At 46.6% G+C, this 19,940-nt stretch overlaps 1 protein-coding gene across 9 annotated transcripts in view; it reads left to right on the top strand.

The window, feature by feature from the left end:
* TEAD1 (TEA domain transcription factor 1) overlaps positions 1 to 19,940 on the top strand; it is a 255,049-nt gene that overhangs the window by 222,834 nt on the left and 12,275 nt on the right. The gene's annotated exons all lie outside the window — the stretch shown is intronic.

Genomic DNA, 19,940 nt, shown 5'->3' with positions numbered 1-19,940 from the left:
AGGTTGTGGACCTGGCCTTGTTTCTCCACGAGTGTACCCAGACAGCACTAATTGTCCCTGTTAGTGGGACAGGAGGCCTTCTCTCTCTTCCAGTTTCTTATGCCTCCATGAAGCAGAGTAGCCTGTGAGGTCCAAGGGAGCACTGGACCTGGAGCATGGTGAAGAAGTTTGTGAGCTTCGGGGCCCTCATGTCATGCCATGCTTTGACAAGGGCTGGGCAAATTCCCCAGGCAGCTCACGACTCTGCAAGGAGCCTTGCTGGGCAGGGTACTGCTGTTGACTCCAAACAGGTCTAAGTGTCATATGTGTGCTAGGGTGAGAGTCAGGGTCTGCAGGGGACTGGCCAGCCTGCTAGAGCTGAGGGTTTATGAGTCCTCCGTTTTTAAGGGATAACAAAGCTGTTGTCACTGTGCAAGCCCTTCTGTGAGTTGGGTGCAGGGTGTTCCTCCTGGGTTCTGCCAGGCCCGCTGTGCCCGAGCCAGCTGTCCCCTGCCCTGTGTTGGCGGCTCTGTCCGCATACACCATTTCCCCTCTGACTCCTCACCTTCCTGTTAGCCATTGGCTCCTTCCTCATTTAAGCAGCCCATTGATTTTTCTTTTGCTCACCTTGCATTTTGCATTAATCTGTGTCCATGCTGTGCCTTAATTATTTAGATATGTGTCCTGCTACCCTCTGGACTCTGACTGCCCCCAGGGGATCGTATTCATTTGGAGGCTTCCATTTATCCAATGCCTGTGGTGTGATGGGAACTGCGCTAAATGCCTTTTATCTGTTTCTGCCAGTCCTTGCAGTTTTCAGTGGAATTTGCCTCCCATCCCACTAGGAGAATTGACCCCCAGTCGGCCTGTAGACTGGGGACCTGGGACTAGAGATAAGATTTGTTCTGACTTGAATGCTTCCACCTGTTTCCTGGCTGCTTAGAGCCCTGAAGACCATGAAGCACAGGGTCTGCAGACCAAGACCCGTCCAATCTCTAACACTAAACAAGTGTCCTATACAAGCAAGCAAGCAAAAAAAAAAAAAAAAAAAAAAAGGCAACCACTTGCAGTGGGGGTGGGGGGACACAAATGAATGACCTAAAGAAAAGTTCATGTGATGTTTTAATTTCTTTGGGGGAGGGACTAGAATTTGCATAGTAATTTTACTGTGTTTAGTTTGTGTTATCCTTCTATGATAACACAATTTTATTTTCTATGCTTGCTCAATGAAATTTGGATGGTGGAAGTAGCCTTTTCCTTACATTGGTGTTAATGAGGTAAGTACTACACATGGGCCAACTGGGTAGTCACTTTCCCATCCTGAATTGGTGTCTGCCTTCTGGTAACCTGAATGGTGATGGATGCAGGGGAAGCAGTCATTATATGGTAGGACCACAGTCAGCAACATAAGGCTGGGGATTCTTCGGGATCCTATTAAGGAGTTGATCTGGTCAAAGCAGTTTTCATTGCAGTATGGTTTACCGTGAGCTCTGTCCACTGTTGCTGATGTGCAACAGCTCCGTGGTTAAGCTCTGACACCTCAGGAAGAAGGCAGTGTCTCAGCTGCTAACACACAGAAGCACCTGTCAAGCCAGCAGTGTCTCTGATGAATTCTCTCGCTTCTTGACCTAGAGTACACTTTGCGAATGAACATAGTGAGCCTCCACAGAACCACGTGATGGTTTCCGCTGTTGGAAATAAAACCCAACCTTGCAAATGAAAATTAGAATTTTGGGAAATTTGCATCCACCTCAGTGAACTCTTAGAAATTCCTGGTACTTAAAGACTTCTGTGATGTGATCACAATGATGTTAGCTGCTCTGGATGGGTGCTGTGATTTATGGATTTTAGGGCATTCAAGTATGAAAAGTGCACTGATATGATTTCAGAATCTAGACTGCAGTTACTCTTTTAAGAAACTGCTGCCACTTGACCAGTGTCCAAGCAAGTGACCGCTGCTCGCTCATTACAGAAGGCAAACCAGCACTGCCCTTCTCACTTTTTTTTTTTTTAAGATTCACTCATTTTACTGAAAGAATTACAGTGAGAAAGAGGGAGGAGCTGAGACATCCTTCCACCCACTGGTTGACTCCCCAAATGGCCACCATGGCCATAGCTGAGCTGCTCCAAAGCTGGGAGCCAGGTCCTTCCTCCAGGTCTCCACATGGATGAAGGTCCCAAGGGCCTCTACTAAGTCCTTGCCTTGGGCGCCCCGGGATCCCACATGGGCGCCGGTTCTAATCCCGGCAGCTCCACTTCCCAAGGGCCTCTACTGCCCTCGCAGGGCATGGGTAGGAAGTCGGATCAAAAGTGCAGCAGCCAAAACACAATGCTCCCATATGGGATGCTGGCATCACAGGCAGAGGATTAAGTTGCTCTCCCACTGCACCAACCTGCTATCACTATGTTTTTTAAGAGTCTCATGCTCTACCGACTGAGCTAGCCGGGCACCTCACTATGTTTTTTAAAGAAAATATAGTAATGTTTAATTTTAACCAAAGATGAGCTAACATAAGCTACTTATTTTAAAATGTTCCAAGTATTTGTAAATGCTCTTAATTAAAATTTCTAGTATAAGAAATATCTATTATAAATGAAAACTCTTTGATGTTCTTAAACCTTTTTTAAGCATATATAATAATACAGTGATTCAGAAATTAGAAAGTTACTATCATAAAGGATATAAAAAGTGATTGTCCAAGTTAATGAAAAATTAATTAGAAAATAAAGAATATGATAAAAAGAAATATTTTTTAGGACTTTCCAATTAGTGGTTTTTAATGATAATAAAGAACCTTATAATTAACATTTGTTTGAACATAAAGTGATAGTGCTTAGAAAGATTTTTTGTTTTGTCTCCAAAATTCTTCTTCTTTTTTTTTTTTTTACTTAGCAAATGATTCTAATATATCAGAGATGGGACCCTTCAGGCATAAATGCCCAAATAATGAGGTCTAGATTGGAGATGTTTAGAATATCATGGCTAGTGTGACATTTGCAAATCTAGAAGCAATTATTCTGAGATCAGATACTTGTTTATTAAATTAAGGTTTGCAAAATTAAAATTGAGCACTTACATGGTTATGTAGAAACCATTACTCCTTCAGTATAATTATTGGGAGTACTTAACCTTTATAAGGAAATTCAATCATAACTATGTTAAAGGAAGGAAGGCAATTTAAATAAGGTTTGCAGTTTGAGATCTCATTGGTCTCGTGTAATGACTCTGTGGGAGCTGGTGTTGTGACTATAACAAGTTAAATTGCTGCGTGACAACACCTACATCCATATGGGTGCTGGTTCCAGTCCCGGCTGCTCCACTTCGGATCTTGCTCCCTACTAACTGACCCGTGAAAGTAGCATACAGCCCAAATGAGAGGCTTGGATGAAGAGCCTGGTTATTGTAGCCAGCTGTGGAGTGAAACAGATGTTCGAAGATGTTTCTCTCTGTGTTATGTCTCTCTGTCTCTGGCTCTCCTCTTCTGTAACTCTGTCTTACAAAAACATACATACTTACATGCATACATACAAACCATAAGTTTCTTTTTTTTTAAGATTTATTTATTTTTTATTACAAAGTCAGATGTACAGAGAGGAAGATCTTCCGTCCGATGATTCACTCCCTAAGTGACCACCAATCCGAAGCCAGGAACCAGGAACCTCTTCTGGGTCTCCCACGCGGGTGCAGGGTCCCAAAGTTTTGGGCCATCCTCGACTGCTTTCCCAGGCCACAAGCAGGAAGCTGGATGGGAAGTGGAGCTGCCAGGATTAGAACCAGCACCCATATGGGATCCCGGCATGTTCAAGGCGAGGACTTTAGCTGCTAGGCCATGCCACCGGGCCCAAACCGTAAAGTTTCAAAGTGTAAAAACAATTAGAATGACCTTTAGACTATATATCCTTAGATTTCAGGAGGTACTTCCAGTGGATGTTTCTTAAGTAGGTTTTTTGCTGCTTTTTTTAATTTTTAAGAAAAAATTTATTGTAAAGGCAGATTTAGATTTACAGAGAGAAAGATCCTCCATCCGCTGGTTCACTCCCCAAGTGGCTGCAACAGCTAGAACTGAGCTGATGCAAAGCCAGGAGCCAGGAGTTCTTCCTGTCTCCCACACAGGTGCAGGGTCCAAGGCCATCCTTGACTGTTTCCTCAGGCCGTGAGCAAGAAGCTGGAAGGGAAGCGAAACAACCAGGACGTGGAATCCTGGCATGTGCAAGACGAGGATTTAGCCACTAGGCTATAGCGCTGGGCCTGTTTTTTGCTTTTTAAAAAGTATTTGTTTTGCTTATTTGAAAGGTAGAGTGACAGAGAGAGAAACCTTTCATCCATTGGTTCAAATCAGATGGCCTCAACAGCCAAGGCTGGATCAGGCTCAAGTCAGTTGCCTAGAACTCCATGCAGATCCCCACCTGCAGGAAAGGGACCCAGCTCCTTGGGCCATCTTTCCCAGGCACAGGGAGCTGGATCAGAAACACAGCAGCCAGGACTGGGCGGCACTCTGATAGAACATGCCACTGTACTATAATGCCAGCCCTTTAAGCAAGCTTACTGCTTCTGAAGTGCCTTTTATTTGTTTGTTTGTTTCTTAGCAGTGTATGCAACACTAATTTTTGTCTGAATTTAGTAAATTGCAACAGAGACCTTATACCTAGTCCTCTTTTTTTTTTTCTGTTAGTGGCTCAAATCTTCATATTTCAGTTCCTAAAATCAAGTTGTCTTATCTGTTCCTAGCATCCTGTTTTTAGGATGTCTACTCTTTCAACCTGGCCTTGGCAGTTGCTGTGGACAAAGTACTTAGTGCTGCTACTTGTAGTCCATGCAGTTAACACCCAAGGTGCAGACACCTTAGCACTGGTCAGTTTATGGGGTGGCAACAAGCCAAGTGGCAGTCCCCTGCTGGTCTGCTGACCCACAGCCCAGGCCTCAAAACATAGGTGATCAGCAGGGCCCAGGATGCCAACATTGGCCCATCTGCCTTTCCCCTCAACCTTGTACAGTCTTTTGCTTGTTGTGGGGTACCCCAAAGCCCTTAAAAACAACTGTGTGGCTGGTGAGATTTGTTTTTGAAAGAGCCTTTTGAGGTGTAATTTACACATCCTAAAATTCATTCATTTCATTAACTTTGCAAAATTCAGTTATTTTTTTGGAATAGTTTACAGATATGTGTACCCATACTATGATCAAACTTTGGAAGATTTCCTCCCCTTCCGAAAGGGTGCGCTCTGCCCATTTCCTGTCTGTACCAGTGTATCTTCTCTGGTCATTTCACGCAAGAGGAGTCAGGCAGTGCGTGCCTCTTGGTGTCTGGCTGCTTTGATGCAGCAGAATATTTTGGAGACAGATCCACCTGTCTGGTAGCATGAATCCATAATTAGCTCTTTTTATAGTGCTGAATACTATGCCAGTGTGTTTCTGTGCTGTGTTTTACGTTCTCCATGCACCAGCTGATGGGGATGATAACTCACTCGCAGCAGCCCTCTGCAGTGAGGGGGTACTCCGATGTGTGGAAACAGGAGAGCAAGGCCTGTTTTCACACAATGGCATGTCAGAAAGTTTGTGAAGTATAGAATTTAAACATTCTTTTCGTGGTGTGGAAAATCTTGAAATCCTTGTATAATTTTTTTAATAATATACATTTTCCACAATGTTTCTGAAGACCCTATATATATATATACTGCTCTCTCTAGTCTAAGACATTCAGCTGGTCCCTTTGCAACAGCCCCAGAATCAGGATGCTGCTTAGAGCTGATGCCATGAGGGCCATGCCCATTCCTTGGCAAAAGACTAGATTGTGATGTGTTGAAGAAAATGTGTTGGGCCCGGCGGCGTGGCCTAGCGGCTAAAGTCCTCGCCTTGAACACGCCGGGATCCCATATGGGCGCCGGTTCTAATCCCAGCAGCTCCACTTCCCATCCAGCTCCCTGCTTGTGGCCTGGGAAAGCAGTCGAGGATGGCCCAAAGCTTTGGGACCCTGCACCCGCGTGGGAGACCTGGAAGAGGTTCCTGGTTCCTGGCTTCGGATCGGCACACACCGGCCCATTGTGGCTCACTTGGGGAGTGAAACATCGGATGGAAGATCTTCCTCTCTGTCTTTCCCCCTCTCTGTATATCCAGCTTTCCAATAATAATACATTTTTTAAAAAAAGAAAAGAAAATGTGTCATTCCTTCATTGTCTTAGTTATATGCTTGTGTGGCACCACGAGCAGTGGAATGTTAACTTAAATTTGAATCTCTCAGGCCCAGTGCAATGGCTCAGTGGCTAAAGCCTTGCTTTGTATGCGTTGGGATCCCATATGGACCCCAATTCAAGTCCCGGTTGTTCCACTTCCCATTCAGCTCCCTGCTTGTGGCCTGGGAAAGCAGTGGAGGATGCCCCATAGCTTTGGGGCCCTGCACCCGTGTGGGAGACCTAGAAGAAATTACTGGCTCCTGGCTCCTGGTTTTGGATCGGCTCAGCTCTGGCCATTAGAGTCACTTTGGGAGTGAACCAGTGTATAGATATTTCTCTCCATCTCTTCTTTATAAATCTGCTTTTCCAATAAAAAAATAAGTATTTTTAAAAAATTTTATTTCAATCTCTCATTCAAACACCTCAAAAAGTTATATATATTTTTTTTCAGGGGAAGATTCAGCCAATTGAGCCATTGTACCACACCTAGCACGGTTTATTTAAAATTTTTTTAAAAGTGGTCACAGTCTTGGGTGTAACCATGGGATTCCCAGTGCTGGGAGGTAGATGGGATTTGGTCACACATTCTGAAGGATGAAACCCAAGTGTGGATGGCAGCTGAGTTCATTTGTAGCCATGCAACATTTACTTAAATCAGTAAAATATACATTTAACTAAGAAATGCAGACAAAACTACTGATTTTTAGAAGGGCCTCAGAGTTCTTCTGTCTGTCCTAATAGTCCTTGAGAGAATCCAGATTGGGAACCTGGTCTGAAGAAGCCTTCCAAGGTGTCCATGCGCAACCATCCCAATGCAAGTGCTAGAATTTTGTTTTTATAGCTGAATATTCCATGGTGTCTATATGCCATATTTTCTTTACTCATTCATCTGATGGTGGGCACCTTGGTTGATTCCTTATTTTGGCAACTGTGAACAGTGCAGCTGTAAATATGATGGTATCTTTTTGATACAAAGTGTTCATGTCTTTTTTTGTTCGTGTCTTTTGGTTGCCTTAATTTACTTTGTTAACACATTTTTTAGAAGAAGAGAAGACGAGGTTACTTTACTAACAACAGATGTGAGAAGATCTTATGAAACAGAAGGGGAAGCAAGTTATCTGGAAGGGGGCCAGACCTTTAGAAGATATTTGTGTATTGTTAGAAACAAAACCACATTTGCGAACCAAAATGACACTCACTGTAAATAAAACAATTGCACTATATTGAAGCAGAAATTGAGCACATGCGAGCTCCCAGAACAGACTCGCAGCCCAGCCCCTCTGGCCTAATATCTAACCTCTTTGCCATTGAGTAGTGTGTGATGTGGGTTGGGACTGTAGCTCCAAGTCTAGCGCTGGGAGCCTGCTGTCCTTGCTGTTAGCTGTTCATGAACACCCTGCGGTAGCAGCCGTGATTTGGACCACTGTCAGTTAAGAAAGGGCCTTTCGGCTCCACAAGTTTTTCATTTTCCCCTGCTTGTGTTTCCTCCCAAAATGTGTTAAGTCCTGAAATTAGCAGCAGCAAGTGATGGCAGATAGAAGTGGAAGAAAGATTAGCAACTTCGCTGTGTTCAGTGGTGCTTGGGGAATAATACACATTCGGTTTTACTCAGGCGGATGATTTTTTTTTTTTTTTTTTTTGCTTTATACCATTTACCTCCTTTTTTTATTATTATCATTTATTATTTTTACTTCATTAATTACATTGTATTATGTGACACAGTTACATAGGTACTTGGGTTCTCCCCACCCCTCCCCAAACCCTCCCACCATGGTGGATTCCTCCACCTTGTTGCATAACCACAGCTCAAGTTCACGGATGGTGTTTTTATATGATTACTGTCACCTTATGAAAAAATCATCTCTTGGTAGGCAGGCTCTGCTATTTCACGCACAGGAATAAGGGAATAAGAATGGTTGCACCTCTTCCCATTTGCATGCGATTTCATAAGAAAAAATATTTAGAGCTTGTCAGCACTACCTGCCTTGGCTACTGCCTGGAATTGCTTCTTCCCTGTCTGCCCAGCTCTGTGGAAGCTTCGCCATGGGAGCAGGGCTCCCGCTATAGCCTTAGTGTATCCAGCAGCGCAGTGTGTGGAAACTTCTCGAGTTTGTTTTTTGAGTCAGTGGCTGTAAAGTTCTTTGCTTTCATTCAGTGAGGGAGCATGAGGGAAGCTGCTACCCCCATCTGTGGAGTCAGATCCTGTTAACACCTGACGATTTGTTGAGGAATCATTCCCAGGGAGTTTGCAGGAAGAGGAAGAGGGGAGCGCAGGACACCATCACACTGTGTTGCCATCAGAGTCACTGAATTGTACTCTGCTCCTGCAGAACTTGGAAACGGGCAGGAGGCAGGGGCTCTGACTGCCAGACACAGAGCGCTGGACAGTAGTTCCAGTGGGGGTGTGGACAGAGGCTGCTGTAGAGGCAGGAGGCAGTGTAGAACCCTTTATGCTTGAAAATATTCTACAAGGCCTCATGCATCCCACTTGAACTGAAGCTCTCACTCTCTCTTTCTCTTTTAATATTTATTCATTTTGACTTACCTATTTGAAAGACAAAGCAACAGAGACAGAGATCTTCCATTCATCAGGTGCCTGCAACAACCATGGCTGGACCAGGGTCAAATCCAAGGACCGAAACCTCCATCTAGGCCTCTCACATGGGTAGCAGTGTTGTGTCTTCTGCCACCTTCCAGATCCAGTAGAAGGGGGCCAGATCTGAAGCAGAGGTGGAAGTGGGACTTCATTCTAGACACTTCTATATGGAATATGTGCATTTAAAAATTTGGTCAGTGGAAGTAGAGTTGGGAGGAGTTTTCAGGGGATGAGGCCAGCTGTGCAGAGAATTGGGAACTTGCTCAGGTCCCTGTGGGCACTGTGGCTTGCACAACTCCAAGTGTAGTCCAGTCCCCTGACAACATAAACCTTGGTTGGAATGAACTGATGGATTCCACAGGTCATGACTATCTGGAAGATGAGCACCAAAGCTTACTTTGTTTTTCTCTGTTCTTTCTTTCTCTCTCTCTCTCTCTCTTTCTTATTTTTTTTAATTTTATTTTTTATTTTTGGTGTTTACATAGTTGATCAGGGTGAGAAGAAGTGAGGATTAGGGTAAAGTGGTTGAGACCATTGTTTCCAAACTTCCTTTTACTTCTTCCTATATCTGGAGGAAGGGGAGAGCTAAGGGGAGTGCTACACTCAGCCTCCCAACTGCCCTACTACCCAGGGATGGGGCCACCCAGTATCAACCCAGGGTCCCTGATGTGGAGCATGCTCTGAGGGTTCCACTCAAGTGGTTTGGATAGTTCTGAAATGCTGTCAGTCTCGCCAAACCAAGGATGATGAAATCCTTCCAAAGTCCATTGGCTGACATAGTCCACCTTAGAGTCTCCATTTGCCTAGATATTTGCTGTCATCACTTGGTTGGGGTGGTTGTCCAATTTCTTCTGTCCTCGTTCCTCTGCTATGATACCAGATGTCCTCCGTGTGCTTCTGGGCCTGCCATCCACTGCTCCATCTTTTCCTTTGAGGAGGCCCAGTTCTGAAACATACATGTGACAGTCAGACCACCAATCCTGGATGTGAGTCCTCATGTCGCTGCATGCCCCCACCTGTGCCATCCCCCAGACCCCCTACAAGTCCACAAGACTCCACAAGCATGCTGCTAAATGGTCAGTGCACTTTGCCTGGCATCATTGGCACCCTGGGCTGCCCAAACCGGATCCTGCCAGACCCCAGGGATCATGAACCTGGCACTCACCACTCAGATGAGTCTAAGGACCCAGGCCAAGTGACTCAGGCCCTGCTGGACACCTCCGGCCCCAGGACTCATGGACCCAGCAGCCACAGCTCAGGCAGACCTAAGGACCCTGCCAAACTCCACCACACCCCCGGAGCTCAAGGACCCACCATCCCCCATCCCCCATGTATCTTTAGACACCCCCCCAAAATACATATTTATACATATATATATATATATAGAGAGAGAGAGAGAGAGAGAGAGAGAATAGGCTAGAGGGCTCTGCTGGCTGGCACACTAGTATGGTTAACACAGATTTGACATTAACCAGGCCCAGAATGCCTGCCAGCTATTAGCTGCTTTTCTCCCAGCAACGTAACACGTGCCTAGGTACAATACAACCTAGGACATTGCCCACAGCTGGGGCTTCTCTGATCTCTTAACCCTTGTTAATATTGACCCCTGCCTCCCCTACAACCATTGAACTAAACCTTGAGAGCATCCAGGCATAACCTCTGAAATTGGGAATTGCTTAGACCGCATGGGAGAACTCATTTCTGGGCTGTCATGGCTAAAATGCCTTCAGTCCTGGGTCCTTTGAGTGAAGGCTGACCCTGTGTCCTGCCAGGATTGCAGACGAGCCACTGTTTTCTTAGAGCTACTGCTAAACTTACACTGAGGGATGGCAGATATGGAGCACCTGCTCCTCCAGCCATAGTCCTGTGGGCAGAAACACAGTTCACTTTTCTTTGTGCCTCCAACAAGGACAGAACTGCGGTGGGTCTGTCAGGGTGATTGCTTACTTCCAGACCCAATTTTGCAAGGCTTGGATAGGTTGTCAAGAAGAGCTCCTGTGGCCATGTGGGACATGCTTTCTCCCTGTGTCAGGCGTAGATCCAGGGTGTGTCTGTTCAGCAGTCAGCCTCTTCCCACTGTTAGTTTTTACATGTAAAAAAGCAGAACAAGTTTGTTATGAATACTTCTGGCAATTCAGAAGAATGCAAAGTGAGGTGTGGCAGATTAGTTCTCTGTCTGTGGTGCCAGCATTCCATATTGGCTCATGTTCCTGCTGCTCCACTTCCAATCCAGCAATCTGCTTGTGGCCTGAGAAAGCAGCAGATGATGACCCAAGTCCTTGGGCTCCTGCACCCATGTGGGAAACTCACAAGAAGTTCCTGGCTCCTGGCTTTAGGTCAGCTCATCTCCAGCCATTGTGGCCATTTGGGGAGTGAACCAATAGATAAGAGATTTCTCTCTTCTCTCTGTGTAACTCTGTCTTTCAAATGAAAAAACCTTTAAAAAAAATAGAGTAAAAAAGAGAGCTCATCCTCACGCACATCACCCCTCAGAAGCTTGGGGCCGACTCCACTCTGGACTTTCAATATGTACCAACAAACACTGCATATGCACAGATACCATTTGGTTTTACACTGGAGAATCTTGATACACACGTATGGGGACTTTAGATAAGCCATGGGAAAATGGAACTAAACACTTAAATCTACTCGAATCCAAAACATCTTGGAATCCAAGCATTGTTTTTTCAATAATGCACATTTTCTATGAGCTTTTAAGACCCACCTCTCCCATGTACTAAAATGGTACTTGTTATTCATTTTAAATGCGGATTTTACCAAAGAGCCTATGTCTTACCTACATTTAACTGTTACTTTGCTACATGCAGTTGGTTGGTTTGGGGCAGTTGTTCAGTCAAAGACTTCATATACACAAGATCCCAAGGCCAGAGAAGGGCCTGTTGCCTGGGCAGTGCGGTCCTGGGCCAGTGTTATCAGGGCACACCTGATGAACAGAGCCAGCTCAGCTGGGTGCCCAGTCCTCCTTGGATACCTCCAATGGGAAGCAGCGGCCTTTAGCCAGGACTCTGACCCTACCTGAAGTTGTATGGGCGATGTTAATTAAATTTTTCTAATGAATGCTGGTATTTGTAGAAATTTGCAATGCAAACAGTCCTTCAAGCGGCACATTTTGTAATTAGAGCAAGCTTTTAAGACTCTTTGAAGTACTGAATGTTTATGAAATTCAAATAGGGGTGCCAGCCTGCACAATAAAGGGGCCCTCCATGGTGTTGTTAAAAATTGTCTATTTTGTGGATGTAAATGTATGCCATAATTAATGGGAAGTATCTTGAAGAGCAGGCGGCTGAGGGTGTTTTTTTTTCTGTTATTCTTATTTAAAACAGCTGTGGCTACAGAGGTACAGCTGCTGTCCAGTTGAAGAGGGCAGGGACACAGTGGCAGCCAGTGAAGACACTCAACATCGGGCGGTCCTATGAGAGGCTGCTTCACTCTCCCCAAGTGCAGTGTGCTGATCTGGGCAGTGGGAATGTGGCACGCTCCTCACAGGGTCAGCTGAACTCTCCCCACTGGTGGGGGCCCGGATGCAGATGTGTGCTAATGAGACAGGCAGAGGGGCTTTGGGGGTAGTCATCCTTCTCGAGATGCACTATCCCCCCCTCGAGACTGCTATCTCTGCAGCCCCCTGCCTGTCTGCTTCTGACCCAAATGCCCCAGTGGTGAGCAATTGACCTTTGGCGCCTGCAGGAGCAGCTGTGAGGCCTGCCTTGCCTGGCCGAACCTTACCATGTGGCATCCCTGGACAGCCGCCCACAACACGGCCCAGCTCCCAGTGCCGCCTGCCAAGGAGCCAGATGCTGCCATTGGAAAAAATTGCTTCACAATTTCAAACTTTGGTCCTTTGATCATTGCTCAGAGAGGACCGAGAGGAGAGGTTCAAAGTGGTGGTTTGAACACGCCAGCATCTCCTCACATTCATCAGCGCCCATTAGACTGTCTCTTGTCATGGATAGTCCTCCTCTTGATGTTTTCATTTTTGCAACCAAATAATTCCCACTGACCCTTTCAGGGCAGAAGGGAGAGATGGGTGGGAAGAGAGTATCCCCCCCTCCACTGGTCCTGCCCCCTCACTCCCTTAACACTTACCTGTTCTTATTACTGCCAGCAGTCTTTCACCCAGTGAAGCAGGGAGGTGGGGTGGGGAGTGAAGGAGGTTTGTGGGGAGGGGGTTTCACTTTTCCTCCTGTTCCTGCTGCAGCTCTCCCAAGGCTCGAAGTGTGCAGCTTCTGCAGGAACAGTTGCTGTCCTCCCTGGCTTAGTTCTCCCCTCGGAAGAGTCGAGAGTCCACACAGCTGGGCCACTCTCTGGTTCTGCCCTGGTCAGTATTTCAGATGCCCAAGGAGATGGGATGACTCTGGGTATTGCCAGCAGCTGCTGTCTTACAGCAGATGGCTGACGGGTGGATTTCATAGGCGTGACCCTCTGGCGTCACCACAGTCGCCTTAGGAAACTTGGTCTTCTCTGTGGTTAAGGATGGGAAACCCAAGACTCAGCCAAGAGGCTCATAGTCCTTCCCCTCTGCTGGCTGTGCTGTCAAGTCAGCAATCTGAGAGCAGATGATGACAGGTAAGACGTAGCATGCGCAAAGGCCTACCCAGCATGGAGTGGAGGTCTGGGGCCCCGGCATCGCTTCCCTAAAACCAAGCGCAGAACTTAAACCCTGGGATGTACACTGAAGCTGGGGAGCCTTATGGGATGGAAGGCAGAGGAAAGGTGGGCTGAAGGGAAAGTGAGAGGAGAGTGGGTGGAAGGGGCAGGGACACTGATTGCACACTGGCAGCTGTGGCAGACAGCATCTTGGTCCCCAACCTTGTGTCCAGGGTGTTTGTGACTGTATCACCTGGAAAAGGGGCATTCAAGTGTGTATGGAATCTGGGGTTGGTGGCAGAGCCCAGTATAGTCGAGAGGTTCTTTCAAAGTGGGAAAGAGAGGGCAGTGACCTACAGAGGGGACTCAATGGTGTTGGTGGCTATAGAAATGGAGGAAAAAGCTTGAGACAGGGAATGTGAGTGCTGCCCAGAACACCCCTACAAGGGAACACAGCCCAGGCCACACCTTGCTGTTAACCTGCTGAGAGCACAGTTGGATTGCTGCCTATAGAGGCGTAAAATGAAATATGTCATTTTAAGCCATTCATCAAGGGGCATATGGCCCAGTGGTGAAGTTTTCAGTTAGGACGGCTGCAGCTGGTATACCAGTAGCTAGGTTGGAATCACAGTTTTGTTCCCAGTTCCAACATCCTGGGAGTGCTGACCTAGGAGACAGCTTGTGATGGCTCAAATAATAGGGCTTCTGCTATCTGCTACCCTGCGGCCTGGCCCAGCCCCTGCCTTGTACGCATTTGGAGAATTAACTGCTAGGTAGAACTGTTATCTGTAGCTCTGTCTGAAACAAACAAAAAATCAAGTAAAACAGCAAAGGAAAACTAATAAACTGGAGAAAGGGCTCTCTGACAGAGCTAACCCAGCACGATTTTCTGAAAATAATTGTCAGGCAAGGCAGGCTGCTGTGCCAGGAAAAGGACTGCTGTCTGAAATCAGGTGGTGCTTTGGGCAGTTGAGATTTCCTAGAAGGACCTGTCTCCCTGGACTTGCCCTCCCAGCCAGCATTTTCAGTTATTTATTTTATATATATATATATATATATGTATATATATATATATATATATATATATATATATATACACACACACACACACACACACACACACACACACATCAGAGCCCAGCCAGTGACAAGCTCTTTGTGTGTGGCTAGCTTGTTATGAGTTTGAATTTGGAATTTATGAGGAAGATATGTTTGCTGAATTTTAGCTGTTTCTGCAATTTTTACACTTATATGCATTTATAAAAGAGATAGTCTTTGGTCCAATAAAAGCTGATTGGGCAGACATCATTTGAATCTCTGCTAGCAATATGTTGTTTTTCCCTCATTTCCTCGCCTTTGTAAGTACATTCTGAGTCTTTAGTTGAGTGAGAGGTGTGTCAGTAGGGGTGGTAATGAACTCAGCAAGAATCCCAGCCTCATTATAGAGTTTACCTCCTTTGTCGGTGATCTAATGCCTGCATTCTTCTTTGATACTACTCTTGCTCCGTGACAGTTCAATGACCACATTTCTTTCTGGAAGATCTGTAATGCCATCAGCTGACGGATTATTACCTTCCACATCGATACCTCCTCCTAAAAAATTCCTGAAGAGCAGCTGTGTTGTGGTTGAGTGGCCCCATTATTACGCTCCTTCTTCGAGTGTGATTGCAAAGCACATGTAATGACAAATTGGTTACTTACAGTTCATTGGGAGCCTTTCAAATCCTAACCTGTTAGATTTACACCAACAGTTAAACCCAAGGTTTATGGAATCTGTTAAAAAGTATCCCAGAAAGTTTGCAATATCTCAGAAGGTTCATCAGTAATAGGATACGTTGTGGCATTTCTCAAAGACTGTGGTAATCAGAATGGCTGAGCTACACACAGCAGCAACATGAATGACTGTCACACAGAATGTAAAAAACAGAAATATCCATGAACAAGTAAACTCTGCATCTTTCTTTTTTAAAGTTAAAAGAAATTTAGTCAGAACTAGCATAGAGCATTACAGGATCGTGTTACCCTGGGACAGCTGTGTTACCTTGCCTTAGAAACTCAACTCAGGTGGAATTGTGACCACTGTAAAGATTTCCAGCAGTTTAAATTGAAATTGACCTTTTAAAAACAACCAGACTCCCTAGATGCTCCCAGTGACCACCACCTTGTTGTCTGTCCCCGTGTGTTTCTTCCCATTCTCCACTCCTTACAGCAAACCACTCAAGCCTGTTCTTCAGCCTTTCAACACAGCATGATGGCATGAAAGCCAACTAGTTCGCTTAAACCACAGTATGAAATTGCACAGTGAGTTCATTATTGATTCAAGCACATGAACATACCTTTTCAAAGCTAGGCATTGTGTTTTCATTGAAAGAAAAGTAAAAATAATTTCTTATGTCCCATTCTTGCTCAGCATAAACTTGTTGGGGAGCATAGCACATATTCTCAGTACAGTGTGCCTTAAGTCACAGCACACACGTGCAGTGAGGCAATGTGCAGCCACCGAGAAGTGTGGCTGTCTGTTTTCGAAAGTGGTCATTCTTACTACTGGCCCTGGGTCAATGCTATGTGACTGCTAAGATGTGTAGTTAAATATGTATGCTTCTGTAAAATCAAGGTTTAGAGGAGTGTATTATTTGTATAACAAAAGGAGTCGGAGCGGGGGGCAGACTTAATGTGTCCAGCCTTCTCTGTGCTAAATATCGCTGAAAGGCACTGGAAGCAACAGTGGCACTGGTAACCTCAGGGGAGAATGGGAAGCTCAGGACAAGAAAGAAGAGACTGCACCCTTTGTACTGATTGGTTCCCTCCACCGCACTGCTTGCCACGTGAATGTTTTTACTTTGAGAAAAATGCTAGTCTACAGCCATACCACCCTGAACGCACCCAATCTCATCTGAAAAAAATGCTGAAGCTGTTTGGCACAAACTGTATCCCAATGTCAAGAGTGTAAATCCCACTGAGAAGAACCCCTGTCTGATCATCCTGCTGCTGCCAACCACCCAGGCCACCCTGCAGAGCCTTGCTGTAAAAGATGCAAGACAAACGAGCAGCAGCAGCTCCTGAAGGCCTACTGCTAGTGTGCGCCAGGGAGATAGTGGCCCGTGGGTGCTGGGTGGTAACGCCTGTGCTGAGGACCCTACTGTGCCTGGAATGTGCCCTGGAGACTGGAGCTGAGGCTGACACAGGGGCCCTTTCAGACCTGGCTTGCTCACTGCAAGAGGGGCATGCATCATGCCCCACTGACCTGCTAGTTGGTGACGCCAGATATTGAACCTCTGAATATGAGAGGAGCATGCTCCTGGATCTTTTATCTATTATTTATCTATGATTTATGCCCTGTATAATTCTTTTTTTAACTAATTAATTAATTTTTGGACAATCTTGACATAATTAGGGCAAAAATGTTCAAGCACTACAGGAAGATGGGCAAAATAATTAATTCCGTATTGTTTCCTTAATATATCTGATGTAAAAGGGGATTTTAAAGGAGAAGCCCCACCCAGTCTGCCACCCACCCCAGGTCCCAGATGCGGGGCATGCTGCGAGGGTCTTGCTCAAATGGTTTTGATAGTTCTCCAGTTCTGAATTGCTGCCACTCTCTCCACTCCAAGCACGATGAGGTCATTGAAGAATCCACTGATTGACATAGTCCATCCTAGAGCCTCTGTTTGCCCCGTATTTTCATTGCCAACATATAGCTGAGGTGGTTGATTGACTTGTTCTGTCCTCTGTCTTTTCATGGTCAGAAGAGTCCGGAAGCTCGATTGTGGGGATCCCCAAAGAAACTTTGTCTGAGGTGTTCCCAGACCAGATTCTTGTATGTACTAACAAGCACAGGGCCTGGCACAGTTCATTGCCCCAATCAGCTGGTGGTTTCAATTGCTGGGTTGGTACTGTTGCCATCCCTGTCTTCCACTGGAACCAGTGGGTGTTGCAGTCCAGCCTGGTTCTGCCCAGCACATACTCGGCCCTCGCATAAACCAGTGGGAGCTGCAGCCTAGTTAGAGCCACCCACAATAACCCACACCAGGCCCGCCCCCTACCCTGGTTTGCCAGTATGTGTGGCAGACTAGTCCAGTCTGTCCCACATCCCCTTCTGCTCTTATACATGTCAATGATATAAAAACCTTGTTCCATCTAACGAGCTCAACTATCCAGCCCTCACGGATGTTGTTGAGTGCCTCTCTGTCTAGCCACCCCAGCCCCTGTCTTGGTTTTCGCGCTTTCCTGTGGGGGGTGGTAACCCAAGAGGGAGGAGCCCACTATTTCCCTCCCAGGCCACTCCCACTCCCAGATTATGCACTCTCCAGGTGGTTCTGTGGTTTAACTTGACAGAACTAGCCCCCAGTGCCAACTTCTGCCAGCTGATGCTGAGGCTAAGCCCAAACAACCCTCACCCACTCTGACTTTTTTGCACCAGTAGGAATAATCAGCCCAGCCTGGCTTTTCCCTGATCTGGCCCACATGAGGCGCACAGGTGTTGTAGCCCTGCCTATTCTCGTCTACCCCCATCCCAGCTCACACTCTCCAGTGGGAGTAGCTGTCCAGCAGGGGAACCATCCCTTATTCCCCTGCCGACTCTGCCCCTTCCCTTCCTGGTTCTCACGTGTGCTGGTTGGGTGCTGTGGTCACATCGGTACAGGCAACCTCACCTTGGCATTCTGTGTTGTGCACTGCTTTTGTCGCGACTGAACCTGACTTGACCCACACTTCCAGCGTTCGGATTTGCCAGTGGATGACGTGAACCGATTCAACCTGGTTTGCCCCCGACCCATGCCAAATGTATGCTAGTGGGACACTTTCCGTGACCTCTTCTGGGCTGTTTCCCTCCATGCTTCTTGCGCTTACCTGCCGGGTCTGTGTCCTGCCAGAGGAGTTGCCTAGGCTCCTCCATCAGAACCTCTCCTAGTGCCAGATTTTGCTCATACCAGTGTGTTCATGAGCCAGCACTGCTCAGTTCACCTCCTATCCTAGCAGGAACACTGGCTTTTCCTAACTGTATGCCCTGTATAATTCTGAAAGCAAAATATGAGAAATCTTTTTAAATTTCAGATTGCAAACCAATAAAAAACTATATACTGATGGTTAGAAGCTGTTAAAAGCACCTGAGGCAAGTTGATTATAGGTTGAGCAACTGAATTTAGCTTTGAATTTCCTGACACACGAAGTAAGCATGGGCAACCTGGGGTGCATGATTTTCTGACTTGGAGGTGGAAAATAGGACATTTTCCTGATACTCAAATCAAGCCAAATTCGAATGCAGGACCTTGTTAAACATTTATAGACTGAGCGAGGGCCTCATGGTGGGCAGTGCCAGTCAGTGTGATTTGCTCCTATGCACTAGATCTCACCAAATACAAAACCCCATCTCAGTATCAGATCCCCTGCCCCAAATTCTCACTGTTCCTTGGTACCCAGAGCCTGGCCTTCATCACTTCCTGAGTCTCCTCTGGCTGGGGTTGGGCCTGCCTCTTTGGAAAGCAGACCTGGCCATGCCCCATTGCTGCTCACACCTGTTGTAGCAGACCCAGATCCTCCCACCTGCCGTTTCTCCTGCCGCATGGTCTCCATTACTGTCTGGGTCTCCTCAGCCTTTGTAAGTCTTTCTCACTGGCCGTGCAACCTCTACTGTCTCCCTCACTGAATGTTCCTCCTGCCCAAGGTTTCCCTCATCCTCAGGAGCCCCCACCTCTCTGACCTTGTGACATCTGTGCTGTAGTGGAAGTCCCAGCTGTGCAGGGGCTGGCTCAACCTTGGATTGCTCTTTCTTATCCCCAGCTCTAAAGTCAAAGCTGTGTGCTGCAGGGCTCAGTAGGTGCGGAAGGGAGGGAAGACATGAAGCCATGACTGTCTTGTTCTAGTTTGTGCTGCTGTCACAGAATACCGAGGACAGCATGGTTTGTCAAGGAGTGAGATTTGTGCCCACACCTGGGGAGGTCTTACTGCATCCTGCTAAGCAGTCGCTGGAAGGGCACATGGGAAGAATCGTTCCTGAAAGCCTTCTTACCACCTTGTTAGACTGGGCATGAGTGCGAGGTCCTAAACCCCTCTTACACTGTTGCTTCGAGAGATGTTTCCCTCACAGAAATGGGGGGAGGGCCACAATAAAACCCTAACAGAGACCAGAACACTGCCACAGCCTCCTTCCCTAGGGATCCTGCCGCACCCTTGCTCTCCAGTCGCATTACTTGCTGGCATCAAAGCTTCTAACAACTCTGTCATTCATACAGGATGCAACCCACACCCCGTTTCTGTCACTCCACCACCTGGGCCCAAACTTCACTTGCTGCCCCTGTTCCTGTTGCGTCCTGCACTGTGGCTGGAAGAAGGCTTGGCAAGCTCCTGCCCACAGTGTCCTCACTATCCCTTTCCTAAGTTCTTCAGCTGAAAGTGGTGCCCAAATTCATGCCTGAACTTGGAGTGCCTCTGATGTGCTGCTCATTTTCTCCCTGAATGATAATTATTTTATATAGCCGACCCCCATATTAGGTTGTGGGGAGGCCCTCTGTGGTGTCTGCACGAGCCTCGCCTAGCCGGTAGGTAATGAAAAGGTGTTACAGGAGTGGCAATTTGTGCCAGTTATTTTGCATCC

This window comes from Ochotona princeps, chromosome 4 (genome assembly GCF_030435755.1).
Source record: "Ochotona princeps isolate mOchPri1 chromosome 4, mOchPri1.hap1, whole genome shotgun sequence".
Classification (NCBI taxonomy): domain Eukaryota; kingdom Metazoa; phylum Chordata; class Mammalia; order Lagomorpha; family Ochotonidae; genus Ochotona; species Ochotona princeps.
This window is presented reverse-complemented; position numbering and strand designations above follow the sequence as displayed.